At 40.5% G+C, this 17542-nt stretch overlaps 1 protein-coding gene across 7 annotated transcripts in view; it reads left to right on the top strand.

Moving 5' to 3' along the window:
• Window positions 1-1952: 1952 nt before the first annotated feature.
• fign (fidgetin) overlaps window positions 1953-17542 on the top strand; it is a 50207-nt gene continuing 34617 nt past the window's right edge. For 4 of the 7 annotated variants that reach the window (XR_010795077.1, XR_010795079.1, XR_010795078.1 and 1 more), the window contains exon 1: window positions 3202-3515. The gene's annotated coding sequence lies outside the window, so the exon portion shown is untranslated. Of the gene's footprint in view, window positions 2048-2130; window positions 2464-3201; window positions 3516-17542 lie in introns of those variants that run through there. The other 3 variants (XM_066641155.1, XM_066641156.1, XM_066641157.1) reach the window with 3 other exon arrangements.

Genomic DNA, 17542 nt, shown 5'->3' with positions numbered 1-17542 from the left:
CCTGCACTATTTAATGTTGAACTGAAAACACTTTGTTTAGACACTGGAGCGAATTCTGCTTGAAATTCCATTGTACCTTGAGGCTTTCAGCCACAGATCATTTATGTCTTTACAGACACTCATTAAAAATGATTAGCTCTGCTCATCAACAGTGTGTAACCAGTCTGTAATGTTGAAAATTACATTTGAAAGATTTACCACTGCCATGTAGCATGATTAGCCTACAGCAGGGTGTATTTATTTATTTATTTGTTTATTTATTTATTTATTTATTTATAATGGTTTTAAAGTCACTTAAGGACTTTATCATTATAACCTATTGGACACAATGAAAAGCTACACAATAAATGCTCATTTCTGTCGTCTGGTCATTGTCTAGTGATCTGGTGTTGAACGTCCTGCACATAAACATCAGCCAGGGAAATCTGCTCTGCTCTTTCTCCACTGGTAAATGATGTCAAATGCAGATTGCAGTTTCCAAGCAGATTTTCTGGGGAATCCACTCCGCTGTGTGAACGCATTTACACTGCAGTGGAGCTAGGCTGTGTAACCTCTCCTTAAATAGTGTAGAGACAGGCAGCAGAGGACTGTGGGAATGAGAGCAGGGTGAAGTTGCCAGACAGCAATGAAAATTTGAGCTTTTTCTCAAATGTATGCAAATGAGGACTCACCAGCAGCAGCCAATCAACATCATGTGCTAAACGTTTCGTGGAATGGTATGGTGAATGGTATGTTTGAGAAGGGAAAAACCACGGCTCTTTGTACACAGCTGAATTTTAACAGCTTTAACAACAGAAACTCATTTGTAACTTGAGGTGTTCAGTGCTTCGTAAAGACATTAGTCCAGTTTCAAATGGTGAGGAAGCATCAACTAATTTTATTAATGTCCTTTTTTTTACAACCATGAACGTTGCCTTTAAAGATGTTAGCATTTATGCTTCATAAACTCAGTCATCTCTCACTTTTAACAATATCCAGCTTTAGCACTTTCTGTTTAGGATGGATCACATAGATCTGAATAAGAAACTAGAATATACCTGCTGAATAACTGAAAAATTAAGAAGGAAATTTTAAAAGGTTGATTAATACGAAGCTAAATTCAAAATTTGGAAGCGGGTTTCAGTGCTGTACTGTCATTTCATTTCATTTTATAATTATTTATTGTGTGTTTGTGTGTGTGTGTGTGTGTGCGCGTATAAAACCTCCCATTTTTGACAATTTTTCAAATTTCAACTAGGTGTTAACCCAAATAATCATAAATTTTCAATGTTAAGGTTTAGTTTAAAATATTAAAAAAAGACTAGAAATAAATGTACTGTATATATATATATATATATATATATATATATATATATATATATATATATGCGCATTTTTGATTCCCGGTATGAAAAGTAGACTAATAAACTCTACAAAATCTCTGTTTTTGCACCCAAAAAATTTTAAAGCTTAACTAAGCAAACTAAAAAACTAAATTACACAACAACAACAACAGATTGAATAATCCCTTTACTGCTATTCAAGGCATGATTGGGATTAATTTACATGTCAAAGCCCAAATTCTGCAGTGAAGCCTATGTCCCACTGCAGTAGGACATTAATAAATTGTGAGGGACAACCAAGAATATTAGAAGAGCAAACTATTATTTTCATCCTAATCATGTAGCATAAAACAATCAATGACAAGATTAACACCACTGACAGGTGAACGTTGATCTTGTTGCCGTGGCACCTGCCAGGGGGTGGGATATATTTGACAGTAAGTGAACAGTCAGTTCTTGAAGTTGATGTATTGGAAACAGGAAAAGAGTCTTTTGTGATGTCACAATTGTGCTGATCAGTTGTTTAGGTCAGAGTTTCCACAATGGCATATTGTGTGGGGTGTTCCTGTTAGTGGTAAGTACCCACTATAGGAGCTGATCTTATCCCTGGTGTAATAAAAGGGCCCAATGAGTGATCAGTGTAAAGTTAAATGTGCATTACAACTGATATTATTCATGAAAATTAGCTCAATATTGTTGACATAATGCGAGTTTTAAATTGAAAGGTAAGTGAAGTTTATTGAAATTCCCGTACTGACTTTTGTGAATGTAACACTGCTGGTTGTAGTTCTGTTCTGTTTGTGTTTTACTGTATGGTGTGTGTAAGTGCGTGATGGACCCTCCGTGCACTGACCCCTGTGTGTGTGTGTGTGCTTAAGCGAGGCTCGTGCGCGCTTTTGAATTTGGCTCCTCGGCGGGGCGCATGCGCAGTGGGCGGCGCGCTGGCTCCTCCGTGCAGCAGCTGTTTGGGGTTTGAAATTCCAACATGGCAGAGGCAGCGGTCAGTCTTCTTCCCCTCACTAACTTGGAATGGTTTCAAATCGCGAGCATCTGCGCCTGAGCCCCAAACACGCGTCCGTCGGCGAGTCTGCGCGCATCGATGTCGCCCTAAAGCCCTGAGCTCTCCCCGCCACACACACAGGTAAGAGTTAATCCGGCTCTTTTCCACCATAACAGTTTAGGAGAGGGGGAGAGAGAGAGAGAGAGAGAAGAGAGGAAAAAGAGAAGACGAGCAAGAGCCGCTGGAGTACAGGAGGAAGAGCGCTGCGCCTTGTGTGCTATTCTTTCCTTCTTCTTTTATCGCTCTGCGTAAAACGGTTCTCCGCGCTCCCAGCTCCAGCTGCAACATCTCGCTGAACCGAACCGAGCCGAGCCCCGCTCTGAGAGCCCGGAGTGCGGGGAAATGCCGGAGAGTGTCCGGGTACGTGAAGTTTGACCTCGCTGCTGGTGTTGCAATCCAGCCTTTACGTTTTTTTTTTGTTGTTTTTTTTGGTTTTTTTTTGAAGGGGCTCTCTTTTGCTTGGGAGGGGTGGGTGGTGAGCGTGAGGTGGGGGGCGGGGGGTGGGGGTGTTTGAAGGCTGCTCCAAACTAACTTTCTTGGCAAAGAGCTGCAAATTTAGCTCTCTGAAAAACTTTCCCTCAGTTTCCCTTTTGGCAAACGTGTGTTTTTTGGTCGCTTCAGGGCTATTTGAGTGCAGCAGCAACACTGGAAGCGAATTTTAAAAGCCGAGGACATCGAGCCGTTAGAGCAGGAGTTCGTGGCGTTGTTGTTTTTGTTGTTATTTGGTCTGTGACCGTTTAACGGCAGTCCGTAAGCAGACGGTGGGAGAAAAACTGACACGAGCTTGCTGTCGTGGTCATGTGTTCCCTCCCCCCCCTACCACCACCACCTCTCTCTCTCTCTCTCTCTCTCTCTCTCCACTCCCCCTCTCTCTTCCTCCACGGTCTTCTACTCTTCCACGTTATACAAGAGCTTTTGTTGCTTTTTTACCTTCTCCTTAATTATATGCATGTAGGTTAAATGAATACCTGACGAAAGCCCCCCCACCGTCTCACGGCGCTGAAATGCGATAGCGGAGAGGAAAAGTGGCCGTATTGAAAGCCAACCTTTGGAATTCTTCCCATTCTGCTGATTTCCCCCTTTCCTCCCTTGTTTTAGCGTGGCAGAGATGATCAGTAGCACCGGTGTGTATGGTACGTGTCATTTTTTTTGTCTCCTATTTCACTCTGAGACTCTTATCTTTCCTGTAAATGCTTGGTTTTATTAAGGGTTTATTTACTGTGTGTATGTGTGTGTGTGTGTGTGTGTGTGTGTGTGTGTGTGTGTTTGAACGCCAGTGATAGCTAGCCTACCTGTTTGAATGCTTTGTACGCAGGTTTTAGGACTGGGAAGTATTTACAGAGTAAATCTTGTGTTCTGTGTAATAAGTGCCGGGGCTTAGTCTCACTTAGTTCCACTGCATTTATTGCATTAGGGCACATTAGTCATAACACACTTGGTGCATATTGTCAGACATTTTCACGATAGTTTAGGGAAGGTGACCTGTTAAATGTCAGTATTTATTTTTTTTAAATATCCATCTATAATAGTCTGTAGTCCTGCCATAATATCCCACTCACATACATCTTCTAGAAAGTGTTACAACAGTGCATGGAATAAATAAAGGCATGGCGTAGACAGAAAAGGGATAAATGCTGTAATGTTCACAGAGCTCTTTCTGTTTTAAAGCATGCAGGCCTCACGACTTAATACACTTCCATCAGGATCCGGAGAACACGAATCAGGATAAACCACGCTAAATTAGCTGTAACCTTATTTTTTTTTTAAATATGTACGTGCATATTTTAAACTGCAGTCAACAGAAGGAGAAGCATGTGTGCGATGGAATGTGTCTCTCTCTGTTGGGTTGTGTATTGTTTATGTGTGCGCATCAGACAGATTACTTTGCAGTATGTGCTTTTTGTAGGTGATGATTCCATGTAGATACTGTCTCCGCATTTGTCCAGCGTTAGAAATGTTCCGTGCACGCTCACAACACTCGTACTGCAAGCGGGGAAAAGTTAGTAGAACTGTTTACTGAATGTGGACGCATGCATTATTCAGTCTGGCCGTGTTGCTTCATCCATCAAACGTGCAGAGCAGGGCAGAGCTGTGCAAAAAGCAATATACACCACCGTGGACTTCTACAACTCTCACTCAGTTTCTGAGGCATTTTTCTTTTCTTGCCTAAACCTTGCTGAAAGAAAGGTATATGTGCTTTTTACTGACATTTTCTGCCACTTACTCTTTAATGTGTTAGAGCTCAGACATGATCCTGTTCACAATTGTGCCACAGTTGTTACACCTGAATTACACAAGTTCAATTTGTTTTTTAACAAGCTATAAATCAGATGCGACATTTACTTTTAAAAGTACTTGTTGGAGCAATTGCGGAGCGTGGGGTTGTTAACCAGGTATCAGCATACATGCGTAGGTTAAAACCATTTAAAAAAAATCCCTGAAAGAATATTAGTCTTAAGCGAATATGAAAAAGTCCAACTTGCACATCAATAGCATTTGCATTTTGTTATTTAACCACACAATTAAAATCATCAGGCATGGAACTCAAGAGTGTTTTCCAGTCCTCTTCAGCTCTGAGGATCCCTCAATAGAGAAATGTACATTTACATTTACACAAGCTTTTTTATTATGTTGAAGTGTTTTGCTGCAGCTCTCTCTCTCTCTCAAGCCATTAGATGTATGATACCTGAGCTATTAAAGTAGATCCACAATCGGTTTTCATAGGTATTAGCTGTGTAGGACCTAGTGGCCTAATTGAAGCTGCTGTGAAGTGCATGAACGTTCTCTGACCAGCTACAGTCTGTTAATAGGAGTAAAACCTATTTTGGATAGATGTTAGTTTGAATCCTTGGCAGTGTTTGTAGTGCTCTGTGAAGTGCTGTTGGGCAGGTAGTAGGATGCGGAGGGTTGTAGGCTGCAGTGTTGCTGCTTATTTAATACAGCGAGCAGAGGATGTGTTTGTTAAAGCAGCTGTGGTGCTGGCTCAGGTCGGGCTTAGTCCTGATTTAACCCCAGGCCCAGCTTTATCAGCATGTTAAACAACATGACACTGCCGCTTACTTCTGATTGTGTGTGTGTGTGTGTGTGTGTGTGTGTTGACATGAAAGCTCATGTTGAGTTTTGTGCTGTGCTTGATGACAGATGCTGACCCCTCCCCTTTTCAGCACCCTCTTTGCTTGATGTGTCTCGTGTTGACATGCTAGAGCAGCCTTGGGGATACACACCTATGGAACACACACTACCGCACACACACACACGGCACAGCCAGACTCGCTGATGCTTCCACAGTGTGTTAATGGTTTTGTTGTGTGAAAGTTTGACAGCGTGAAACATGTCCTGTGAGAATCAGCTTTTAATTGTGATTTTTGTTTGTTTGTTTGTTTATAATCCGCTAATTTAGGCAACATCTGTTTTTCACGTATTAATATTCATAGTAATATTATAAATGTATATGTATTATACATTTAAACCATTTTAGAAATTAATAAAGAATGATGTACTGTGAGAAAAAAGGAAACCGTGGTTTTGTTTTTATAGGTGTTGGTGTGGACTGAGAACTGTTCATATTTAAAACACTTCACATCAGGATTTAATGAACACTCTATAAATTCACAATAGAATGAAAATGTCCTGGCTGTTCCAAGTTATGCTTATTTTATATTACAGCTCACCCAATACAATTGCATGCTTGAATGCCTAAGTATCCACGTTATTTGTCTCTGGAAAACTGTTGAATCACTGTTTCTAAATTATTACAGGGGCTGACGCAAGTGCATTAATATAAATGTGAATATATATATAATATTCCCCTTATTTACACTCTCTCACGCCACGTTGCAAATTTGCATCATACATATGTTTTGTTTATTAGCGAGCTGGTGGATTACGGTAAAAGTTGACGATAATGGATCTGTACGTTACCTGTTTAATTGATTCTTTTATTATTATATGTTATGTAGATAAAATTATTGCCAAGGGAATTTATGCAGTGATGGTTTGTAAATTAGAATATCAATATAATTGTCATAGCGAGATCTTTCAGTATTTACACACACAAATAAACAAAACGGAAAGCTTAGACTCTTGATAATTCTGTTTACAGCCATTAAATGTGTATTACTTAATTTACATCATTGTGCTTTTTTTTTTTTGAGGTATTGTTTGGTTCTGGGTTTCAAGGTTCATAAGGAAGATAATTATAATATAATGCTGTCTGTATTTTATCTATTTATTTGTTAGTGTTTGCTTCTCAGATCCCTTTGACATTTTACCCATTCACAAGTACAGTGTGACACACACACACACACAAACAGTGTGAGCTTAACTCCTCCGGCGTCAGCTGTAAGTCTTGCAGGAGTTAATTTAATGCAGGCGGTTGCGTGCCGTGGCTGTTTTCTTTTGTATTGGTTTGTCAGTAGTTTGACTGAATCCTCAGCGTTAGAAAAATCCGACACCGTGTGCTGTGTGTGTTTGCCGTCTAACCAGCGCTGTCCTCTCGGGATTGTTTGTGTAAATGAGACTGACAGTTTTTATCTCAATCTAATGGTGACAATTAAAGGAAGCTTCAGACTAAGTCGGCTCGCCGGCGGACGAGCACCTTGGGGGATCTCGGGGGCTGTTTCAAATTGATGAAACACTCATCCATACAGACGGATACATTTGTCAGTCTCTGTAACAAATCTCTTTCAGTTCCCCCCTATCTTCATTCCAGACAAAGCCCAGCTCAAATGAAATCAGTACCGGGTTGTCATCTTTAAGCAAATATGTTAAGTGTTGTCTTGTGTGCTTTTCATCTGAAAATGGAGGAAAGCCCCAAGGGAGAGAGACTCATGCTAATACAAATCCCATTTCTACAGAGAGAGAGAGAGAGCCCCCCCAACCTTTCTCCCTCTCCTTCTCTCTTTCTCTCCTGTGGCAGCTGGCTGTGTTATCTTTGTGCGTTTCTGAGTCCGCTGTCAGTTCTCTCACTGATCTAAGTTGGGGCGCATTAGAAAGTGGTTGCAGCTGTCTGTTGCTATACTGAGAGATGTGTGTGTGTGTGTGTGTGTAATGTGTGTATGCTCTGCTGCAAAGATGAAGGACCTCGAATCCTTGACATGCTCTCTCTGCTCCCCCCTCCCCCAACACACACACACACACACACACACACGCTCATTTAGACACACACTGTCTGTTGGCTCGGCTCGTATTTTTTCCTCCATCCTCTCTATGACTGACAGCATACAGGATGGATGTTTTTTAAATGCATATTGTCCATTATTTGAGCTATATTGCCTTGCTCTGGCTGCTGTTTGCATGCTGTTCTGCTGTCGGATCACAGATAATCTCCTGAGTCGTGGAGCCGAGGGGAATTTTCTTCCACTGTTTCTGGCCCAGCGCTCATTCATAAACCATGCAGGTGCTCTAAATGGTTGTTAGCAAACAGTGGCACCCTGATGTATCAGTTATGAATTACAGTAGAATTTATGAAAGCAGATTATTTCAAAATATTATCACATTTATATAGAAAAGAAACGGCAGCCTGCTTTGTCGATATAGCATGTATTCTAGCATTGCATGCAGTAATTCATTACTCTATTAGAAATTATTAGCTACTAACGGTTTTCCTGGCTCCAGAACCCATAGATAAAAATTTCCAAGCAGTGCTGGAAACTTCATTTCATAATAACAGAAAAACGCATGCAACGCCTGGTACACTTGCGCCAAAATGGAATGGCCTGGTGTGAAACTGGCTGAGATACAAGCTCACTTCCCCTCAGAAATCTGTGAATTAGTGGTCATACATATTTTTAATTGGTAAGATCTTTCACTGAATTTTATTTATTTATTTTTTTTTACAGACAGACTTGTAAACTTGTAAAATGGATTTCTTGCACATGGTAGAGTTGATTATAGTGTGATAGCTCTGCCATTTTATTTGTCAGCATGCATAACTCCCAGCAAAACACTTATTGCACTTTTCCACACTTTCCTCCCTATTTTTTGTCTTTTTAAACTGTTAATGAATACAGGGTTTTATTTTGAGAATTTTAAAAAAGTGCGCTGTATTTTTGATTTTTTAAAATCAGCAGATTGATCTATATGTGGTGTATGAGTGTGTTGAGAGCAGCACTGCAATGTGTAGCAGTAACTATGATTGACAGTTTGCTGTAAATGTGTTCCTGTCTGCACTGGATTTCCATTCATTACAACGCATGGCAGAAGCAGCTCGATCTAACAGCATCATAACCACAGCAATCACATTAAGCTGACATCAAGATTTCAGCTCCTCACATTCCTGGTTGGGATTTTTATTTTTTTTCTCTCATCTCAACAATGGAATTTGACAAAGACCAGGAGAGCATCTGAAAAAAATGCTGCTGTGTTGTTTTTATTTTGAGATAATCACATGACGTTAGCTTCATTTTTATTTGGAAAAAAAAAAATAATCATCTGAAACTGTAAGAGCACGGCTCTGCTGTGGAATGTAAACCGCCATGTTTTGTTCTGGGTTATATATTCCACAGAGAGACATCTATAGTAATGGACTAGGCAAGTACTGAAAAAAAAATAGTCCTTTGATGTATTTAATGCATGGGGAGAAGTTGTAAATGCAGTCCATGTTCTGGACACTAGTGTTGTACCCCATTAGAACTGAGCATAAGGGAAGACCTCAGCACCGTTGTTCTTTTTTTCCTGCCATCTCAAACAATGAGCTGGTTCTCACTGGAGCCGTCTCACTGCCCATAAAGCAAAGAGACAGTACAGCGCCTGTTGGGGATTGGTTCAGAATAGCCAATCCCCAGGTGGGCAAAACTAGGTTTAGCAGTAATACTTTTAATCTGGCCTTCTCTAAGAGACTCCTGCATTCCCAGCTTTGTGGGAGCAATTAGCATACCCCCAGTGGCGGAGCTGAGACGGCTACCTAAATCACCGATGTCTTCATTTGTCTGTTTACATCCTAATTAGACATTATAAACTTTTGATTCTTAATGGCCTTTATGAAGGGTGGTTTTATCCCCTTTATTTCAAGGGAAAGCAGAGGAGAGAGAGAGAGAGAGAGGGGGGGGGCTTTTATTTTTTTGTGTGTTTGCAAGGCTCTGCTTGCCCACAAAAAAAAAAAAAGTGTTTATTATTATTTTTTAAATATTTCTCAGATCAAAATCATTATTTCTGCATTGACCTAGAGTGCAAGTCTAGTGGTTTTTTGAATATGCTTTTGATGCATGGCCAGAAATGCAGTGGGTTCTGCCTATGATGAATACCAGTGTGCTAAGGTTTTCTGAATTAGGCTTTGAGAATGACATTGGCAGCTAATCACAAAATTTTCTAATAGCCGGCAAGTGAAATCAAAGCTGTTTCAGGGGCTGATCAGAGGGCAGTTTGAATTTCTGTCTGTGCTCTCGCTAAGATAGGGTTTCTTTTAACCCTCGTCTCATCCTGGTCTTTGCCATTTGAAGCTGTTCCCAGCAGTTTGTGGAAATGTTGTTTCTGTTTGCTGCTTGTTTGGAGCTCCTCTGAAATGTGAAATTGAATGACTTGATCACAACTCCACCAGGACCTGCCCCACAGCAGAGCAACAGTTTCTATAGAGTGCAGAATATCAGGGGCGCAGATGGATTGTCCGTGGCCGTCTGCCACTGCAGGAATACGTGCTTTTATCATTGAACAACCTTGAAAAAATGAGACATGCATTTTCAGTCCTCCTTCAAGGTGTTTTGCTGTGCACTCCAGGAAGGATTTCTATGGCAGCTGAAGTGCCTGGATATGTAAGAAGTAAGAAATGACTGCCCCCCCACCCCCACCAAAAAAAAAAAAAAAAAACATTATAATGGCTGGAAAGTCTCTGGCCTCAGTGGCTATACAGCACGTCTGGTTTCCTGTTGACACAAGCTTCTACAAGGCTTTACCCAGTTATCTGGTAGACTTCATTGAGAAGGTGCCCCCCCCACTCCCAGTTTTCCCCTGTGGGCTCTCTTCTTGGTCAGGTAATGCTGGAACCCGGCATTTGTCCGGAAATGTGAACATTTAGAGGGTTTTAACTGATGAGAAATTGTAAAATAGTTCATGTCTGTTAATGCCTAAAGGGTGCAGTGCAAAAAGTCGCCTGGCTCCTTCCAACAAGCAGCACTAGCCTTTATTACAGGGTGCTAAAAACCCTCCGCTGCTATTCATTTATTTGATGTTTCTTGACATTTAAATTCATCGGAAGCCTTGTAAATTACACTAAGCCGGGGAAAAACATGGCTTTAGAAGATCACAGTCGTTCTGAGCTGAGCTTTGAGAGCGAATTATATCATCTAATGAGAACATAAAATTGTAATTAATGTATTGAAATTAGCCTCTGAGAAAAATTGTCCATTGATATGCATGACAGAAAACATTCATGTGCTTGAATGTGAGTGCCAATATTTTGGCTACACCCCCCCCACCACACACACACACACACACACACTCACACACACTCGTTCCTCATTGGCAAAAAGAAATCCTTCAGGAATGATGAATTGAGTCTTCACGTTCAGCAGCTAATTGTCTCAAATTGATATTTTGATGTACTACTAAAGATCACATAAAAGCAGTCAGATCTTAATTAGGATGATGATCATAGGGAGATGTGTGCTATCTGCCGCTTGCCGCGGCGCGCTAACTTCCCAGCTCTCCATTCATCCCGGCTGGCTGACAGATTGGCGAAGTGCCAGGGATTGACGGAGGAGAGAAGCCGGGGTGCGGTGGAGAGGCCGTGTGAGGCTCATCTGAAGGACTGAAGGCAGGGTGCATGCCGGCTTGCAAAAGGGTTGGAGGCAGAGGGAGAGAAAGACAGAGAGTGAGAGAGAGGTAGAGAGAGCCTTGGTAAAGTGCCATGTAGGTTTAAGGTGTCAGGCCTGTAGAGGGAGGGCTGCCTGAAGCATCTGGAGCCTCAGAGGGAGGTTAGCCTTTAGCGTACACCACCGGTACTCCACCACTCCAAGCTTGTGGTAGACGGCTAGGGCTCGGGGGCCCGGCAGAACCTTTAGACAACTGTATACTGGCTTCTGGATGCTGTCCCGGACTATTTGTAGTCTATGAATTAATAGTAAAATGTAAAAGGCGAGGGTATGGAAGCTAGAGATGCACAGGGATATTGATTTCATATATGGTATCACTGTGTGTGTGTTAAAAAGTATTTTAAAAATGTTAAATCTATTTAAGATATATATATGTACACTGTAATATTGTGTTTGTAACTATATACAAATACACTACATACTTTATTTGCTACATTTTATGTTTGTATTTGCATTAATGAACCTCTGATATATTCCTATATTGGTTTGTCCCTGCACACAACCTACCATTTGATTTCAAAAAGATGTGTTTAAATTAATAGAAGCTCAATATACAAGCGATCACATGCTTTACAGTATTTGAGTGCTCCAGAGAAGAACCATGCAACCAGACAAAGAACTATCTGACTGCACGTGTGTGTGTATACATCTAAAAAGAACCATGGCTTTTCTAAAGAACCCTTGTAGTTTTTTAGGGTATATGTTTGGAGGCCAAGGAGTATTGTAGATGACTGTGGGCTAGTCATCTGGCTGGCAGCTCGGACTGGAGGCTTCTAATGCTGGCTGGTAGGGAGACGGCCGGCACTAATGATGGGCCGTAATGTAATTATCTCATCTCAGCCGTCTGCGGAGCAGCACTTTTCAGCTGTCGTGCTCACCGGCACACCGCTGACCCCGGCTCACCCCTGCTTTTTACTGCCCCCCTCCTCTCTCCCCGGCATTACCCTGCCGCCTCGCCAGAGCCGCCTTAATATGCGCCCTCTGTGGTGCTATTCGGGCCTATGGCTTATATTCCTGTTTGTGTCAGGATCCGGAAAGCCGCTTTTATATCAGATGTGTAATAAATTGCATGCAGTTTATACTATCCCTGGCTTTTTTGAGGCTCTGTGATTACTACATTGTAGAAGGTACTTTAATGGAGCAGTAAGGAGGAGTTGTATGTCTTGTGTGTCAGTTGTATTACAGGCTTTCCTCTGGTCACATGGGTAGCTGCATTTCTTGGCACGGTGTTAAAATAGAAAAAGTGTAACTTTAATATTGTAGAGAAATAAAATTTATTTCTGCATCTGAGCTACGGTGAGCCTTCACTTCTCCTCACAATGCATCTGCTAACGTAATTTAATGTTGTCTCCCCAAACGATAGCTGTTAAAATCGTAATAATCTTTTTAAATGGTCGATCCGTGTGACATTCTTTAGTTCAAAAACACTTTCATTTTATGCAAAAAATTCAAACAGGAAACTAAATGTTGAAAATTTGTGAAAATCACAAGGTTAACATCCTGACATTGTTATGCAAATATTAGAGCACAGTTCCTAAGGTGAACCTACTAAATGCCATACCTTGTGCCAAATTTTCCCACTATTTCCAGAAGTGTGTTCTGCCTAAATTTAAACAAGCCAATTGACCAGGATAGATATAGTCCCCAGGTTTTACATTTAAACCTGTCTTACTTAAGTATAACAACTGTACATAGTATTCATATAAAAACAATGGGAATTTGTTCAATATATTTGCATGTGCTAATACCCCATAAATTATTAAAGCAAATCTGCATAGGAGAATGCCACATAAGCTGCCTGTCTGTGTGTGCTTGAGAAGTGCCCTTCATGCATGTCCTCCAACTGAGGTAATTACAAAGTAAATGTGCATTTGATGAATTTAATTGTTGGAAGTGCCCTGCACGCATTTTTTTGTATATCTAAATATTCTGATTAATTCTGCATTAGGGATGAAGCAGGCTGTTGTACAGACTGTCCACCCTCACACTGCTGCTGCATAAGCGATGGCAGTGTCAGCTGGAGCACACTGTAGCAACGTTGTAGCAACCTGCAGTGAAACACTTACATTAATGCAAGCTGTTAATTTCTTAACCATATATTAATTGTTGCTAAACAATGGGGTATCAGTTTGAGGGTCAGCTGATTAATGTCACTAACATCTAGGGCTTAGAGGCTGAGGTGTGCAGGGACATAATGACCATTCCCTGGGGTCATGGATGTGTTTTTATTTTTCCGAATGTCAGAAAAACTGCTTCACCCCACCCAGCAGCCCCCTCGCCCAGCAGCACCACCGCCCTTTTCCTCTTTCCTCTCCTTTTTTTCCCGTCTTTTTCTCTTTCTCTGACTCTCCAGGTTCTTCTGTCTTGTCTTTCCTGATCCTTTTCTTTCTCATGTGTCTTCTTTCTCTTTCCTGTCTTCTTTTTCTCTTTCTCTGCCTCTTTCAAAGAATTGCTGGAAATGACCCTGCTTCCATGTTCGAAAGTCAAGCCAATTTGATTTCGAATGAGCCTCAAGGTTTCTCTTAATGAGATTCTGGTACAAACCACTATATTAGGTCTCAGTGATATGGATAAAATGCTGAAAAGTGTGTGTGTGTGTGTGTGTATTATATTATATATATATTTTACAAAAAAAAAATTTATATATATGTATATATAATCAGTCTAAGTATTTGGTTTGCTTCTCATCATAGAAATATATATTTAAACACAGTTGAAATAATTTGTATTAAATAGGTTTAGCTTGCACTATTGTTTTTATTGTTATTAAGTAGTTTTCCAGACCTTGAATTTAAAATGTTCTTATTAGGTAGTCCATTTTCAAATGGTTTTATGTAATTTCCTTTTTTACCTTTATTTTTATATTAGCTCAATTCTCACTAATCGCCCTCTCTTTTCCAGAAGATCTGAAACTGCTTGCTATTAGTTCTAGATTCACATTGAGTTGTGACAGTAAGATTTAGCCATTTAAGCTAAGATTACTTCTTTAATAATTAGAAAGGACAATGCAGTTTGTATCAAATTAATTTTCTAGAGTTTGTAAAGTTGCCATTCAACTAACTAATAACTAGTGATCTACTTTGTAATACCTGTTGTGCTTGTGAATACAACAGAAATGAAATGAAACCGTCTTAAGCTTTGGTGTTACATGAGACCTTGAAAATAATAACAAGGAATACACATCCAGCAAAGAGATAAACTTAAACAGCACAAATACCGAAGGTGACACTTAGACATTAAACATTAAAACGTGTAGTTCATAATTTATCGAAATGGATGAAGACAAAGAAAATGGACTTTTTAGAGAAACATATTTTTGTGGTCTTCATCAGACTGTGTCACCTAGTCACCCACTGAAAATATAATATCACTCAACTTCAATATGCAAGTAAGATATTTATTAATTATTCAGTCCCTTTTGCCCTTTAAGATGCCACACGGAAGAGTGTCGTCCCCTTTAAGAAGCAGCTAGCAAGCAATAAAAAAGCTTGTTTTAAATGTGCCCTATATGACTGTTCCTTTAAGTGTCCACGTGGAATTAGATTAATTTAAAAGACAAAGAGAGAATGAAAAAAAATGGAGTGCTCATAAGGAGTTCAGCATCATCCCCAAGGTTTATGAGGGCTGACGCCTCCTTTGTGCTCATTATCAGCAGAACACCTCGGGGAGTAATGTTGACTTTGCACCATCCAAAATAGCAGCTCCAGTGTTCACCTGCTTCACTCTGTCCTCGAGAGCCAGACAGGGAGAGGCTGCAGGTGGAGGCTGGATCTAGATTACTGCTATGAATTAGAGCCCTACCAATATATCGACTGGATGATACTGATGACACATAGACTTATCGGTATTGATTAGAATGTTCCACTTGACGTTGTAGCATTATTGGGATTTAAAATCGTGATCTCTCAATGATAAGGCCAACTGAGCCACTTAGGAGCCAAATAAGAGTCTCAGTAGTATATCACTGCATTGACTTATCAGTATATTGCTTTTCGGTGTTATATGAAATGTTTGTAATTTGCTGGGAGCTTCAGATTGTTTTAAGAGATCGGCTTTAAATCAATACAGTTTATATAATTTCATATTCTGTCAATATGTTTTATGTCTAATTAACATCTCAGATCTGAGCAGTAAAAAAAAATAAAAGCCGAACGCATTTAGAAAATATTGGGTTTGACTTTGATCACTGTGACCCAACCCTAACTGCAGGTTTAATTGTATGACATCACTTACACTCTACAGCTTTTTCAATAAAGAACCAATGAAACGTTACAAAATCCCAAACCAAACGATATACTGGGTAACTAGGTTTAAGAAGTGGGATAATGGTGTCAGGCATTAAACAGTGCTTTACTAATACATCTGGGGCATAGAAATAAAATAAGTGTTTTAAATAGAACATCACTTAAGCTGATATTAGTTACCAGTCTTTTAAAATCAGTAGTCAAGAAAACTACGTATAGGTTGTACCCTCTTATGAATCCCATATTTCATGTTAATGATGAGGCAGAGGTGACTGAAGACTTGTTTGGAGCATTAATGTTGGATTTCTAGCTTTTCTCTTCCCCTCCTAACTTTAGTTTTAGGAGAGCTGTCCCATAGAGGGATTTCCCCCCCCTCCTCCTTCCCATTCCCTACCCTTTTGACATTTCATCCCCCACATATTTTTAATGTTCCCAAAAGCCTTTTACCTCTTTGTTTCCATTATTCATTCCAAAAGTTATGTAGCTTGGAGGCCAGGGGGGGGTGAGAAATAATTTTGTGTCTGAGGAAATTTATGTGGAGCTAAGTCAGCGCTTTATGCAAAAAAACCCTGCTCTGCCTTGGGAGAGTGTGGGGGTTGTGTAGGAGGTCTGAGCACGCTCATGTGTGTGCGGCAGGCTTCTTGTGCGTGCGCGTTTGTGTGTGCGGGCCTGTCATGCTGTCACTGAGTCCTAATGCCTCTCTGGAGGGCTACCTGGAGGAGAGGCGTCCCCGGCCTGGCTGCCTTTAGCAGGGCAGCGCTGACACGCCTGCCCACCGAGACTGGAGGTGTCACTGCATGTATGTAAAGCAGTGACAGATGAGCGCAGACACGCAGGCTGCAGGATCCAGCGACTGAGCAAAATTCTGCTTCTCATCTTCCTTCACATGCAACTAGAGCACTGACAGCCAAACAAAACAGTGAAGCCCTGGTGCATTTCTCAAGCACACACAAAAACAAACACACGCACACACACAGTGCTTGAGGGTAGGCTATATGATATTATGCTCTCATTAGTGGTGCATGATATGGCAATATATTATCAATATATTAGCTCATTATCACAACAAATATTAATTGTTAATCAATACGTCTCAGAAATTGTATCCATCAAGTAGCAGACTGGAGGTTAACCACTAATAGGATCATCTTATGTTATTTTGCTGCTTTTATCTTTCTTAAAGAGGTTATGTTTTTTTTTTTAAACAAACACAATGTATTCGGTGGTGCATGACTGAAAAAAAGCAAGACCGTGAAATATTATGAGTCTGTAAAATGTACTCATGGTGTATCTGTGTTCTGCCACTGTACATACACTTAAACACTGTAATAATTATATAGAACTCATTGTAGCACTTATTCACAGTCATATTTTTAAAAAAATCAATAGCTTTTTTAGGAATACAAAATGGCAGTTTGGCAAATGAAAGAAAATCATATTGATTGTGTGGTAACTAACAGAAAGTACTAGAAATGGGCTTGTTGTTTTCCTGTATTTACTTAAACCACACACTGTAATCCTGTTTGTGTGGGAAAAGAGGCAAATAGAAACGAAATATGAAAAAAATGTCCTTTGGCTAATTTGGCTGTTAAAAAATCATCATCGGCAGTACGTATTAAACTTCATATTCATAGTATTTCCATGTCTTTGTTCAAATTGTGGAACTGGAGTTTGTTTGGGCAATTCGTTCATATCAATTTGTATGCACTGTAAATATTGATAAAGACATATCGTGCACTGTGAAAAGTCATATCGTGCACTGTGAAATGTCAAGTTTAGTGATGATATATTTTGCCATATCACCCACCCACCCTCACAGCGTGGCCCTGATTCAAAGCCAGTTCTGACTAAAATCTTGCTTACCGGCACACAGGTTTAGGCAGAGCTCTCTCGTGAGAAAAGGGCCACGGTGGTAATTGCAAACGAATGAGGATTTGGCGAGCAGGAGCCTCGGGCAGTGTTTCTGGGTCAAAGGTCACGGGGGTCAGTGTTACACTCTCCGCAGCCTCACTTCAACCCTCTCTCTGGAAATGGAACCTGCAACGTCATACCACCTCCAGCACCATGGAACACAACCTCCGTTCTGCCTGCAGGCTGTGTGTGTGTGTG

The sequence above is a fragment of the Hoplias malabaricus genome, chromosome 12 (genome assembly GCF_029633855.1).
Source record: "Hoplias malabaricus isolate fHopMal1 chromosome 12, fHopMal1.hap1, whole genome shotgun sequence".
NCBI lineage: Eukaryota > Metazoa > Chordata > Actinopteri > Characiformes > Erythrinidae > Hoplias > Hoplias malabaricus.
Note: the sequence above shows the minus strand (reverse complement) of the source record. Positions and strands in the feature narration are given on the sequence as shown.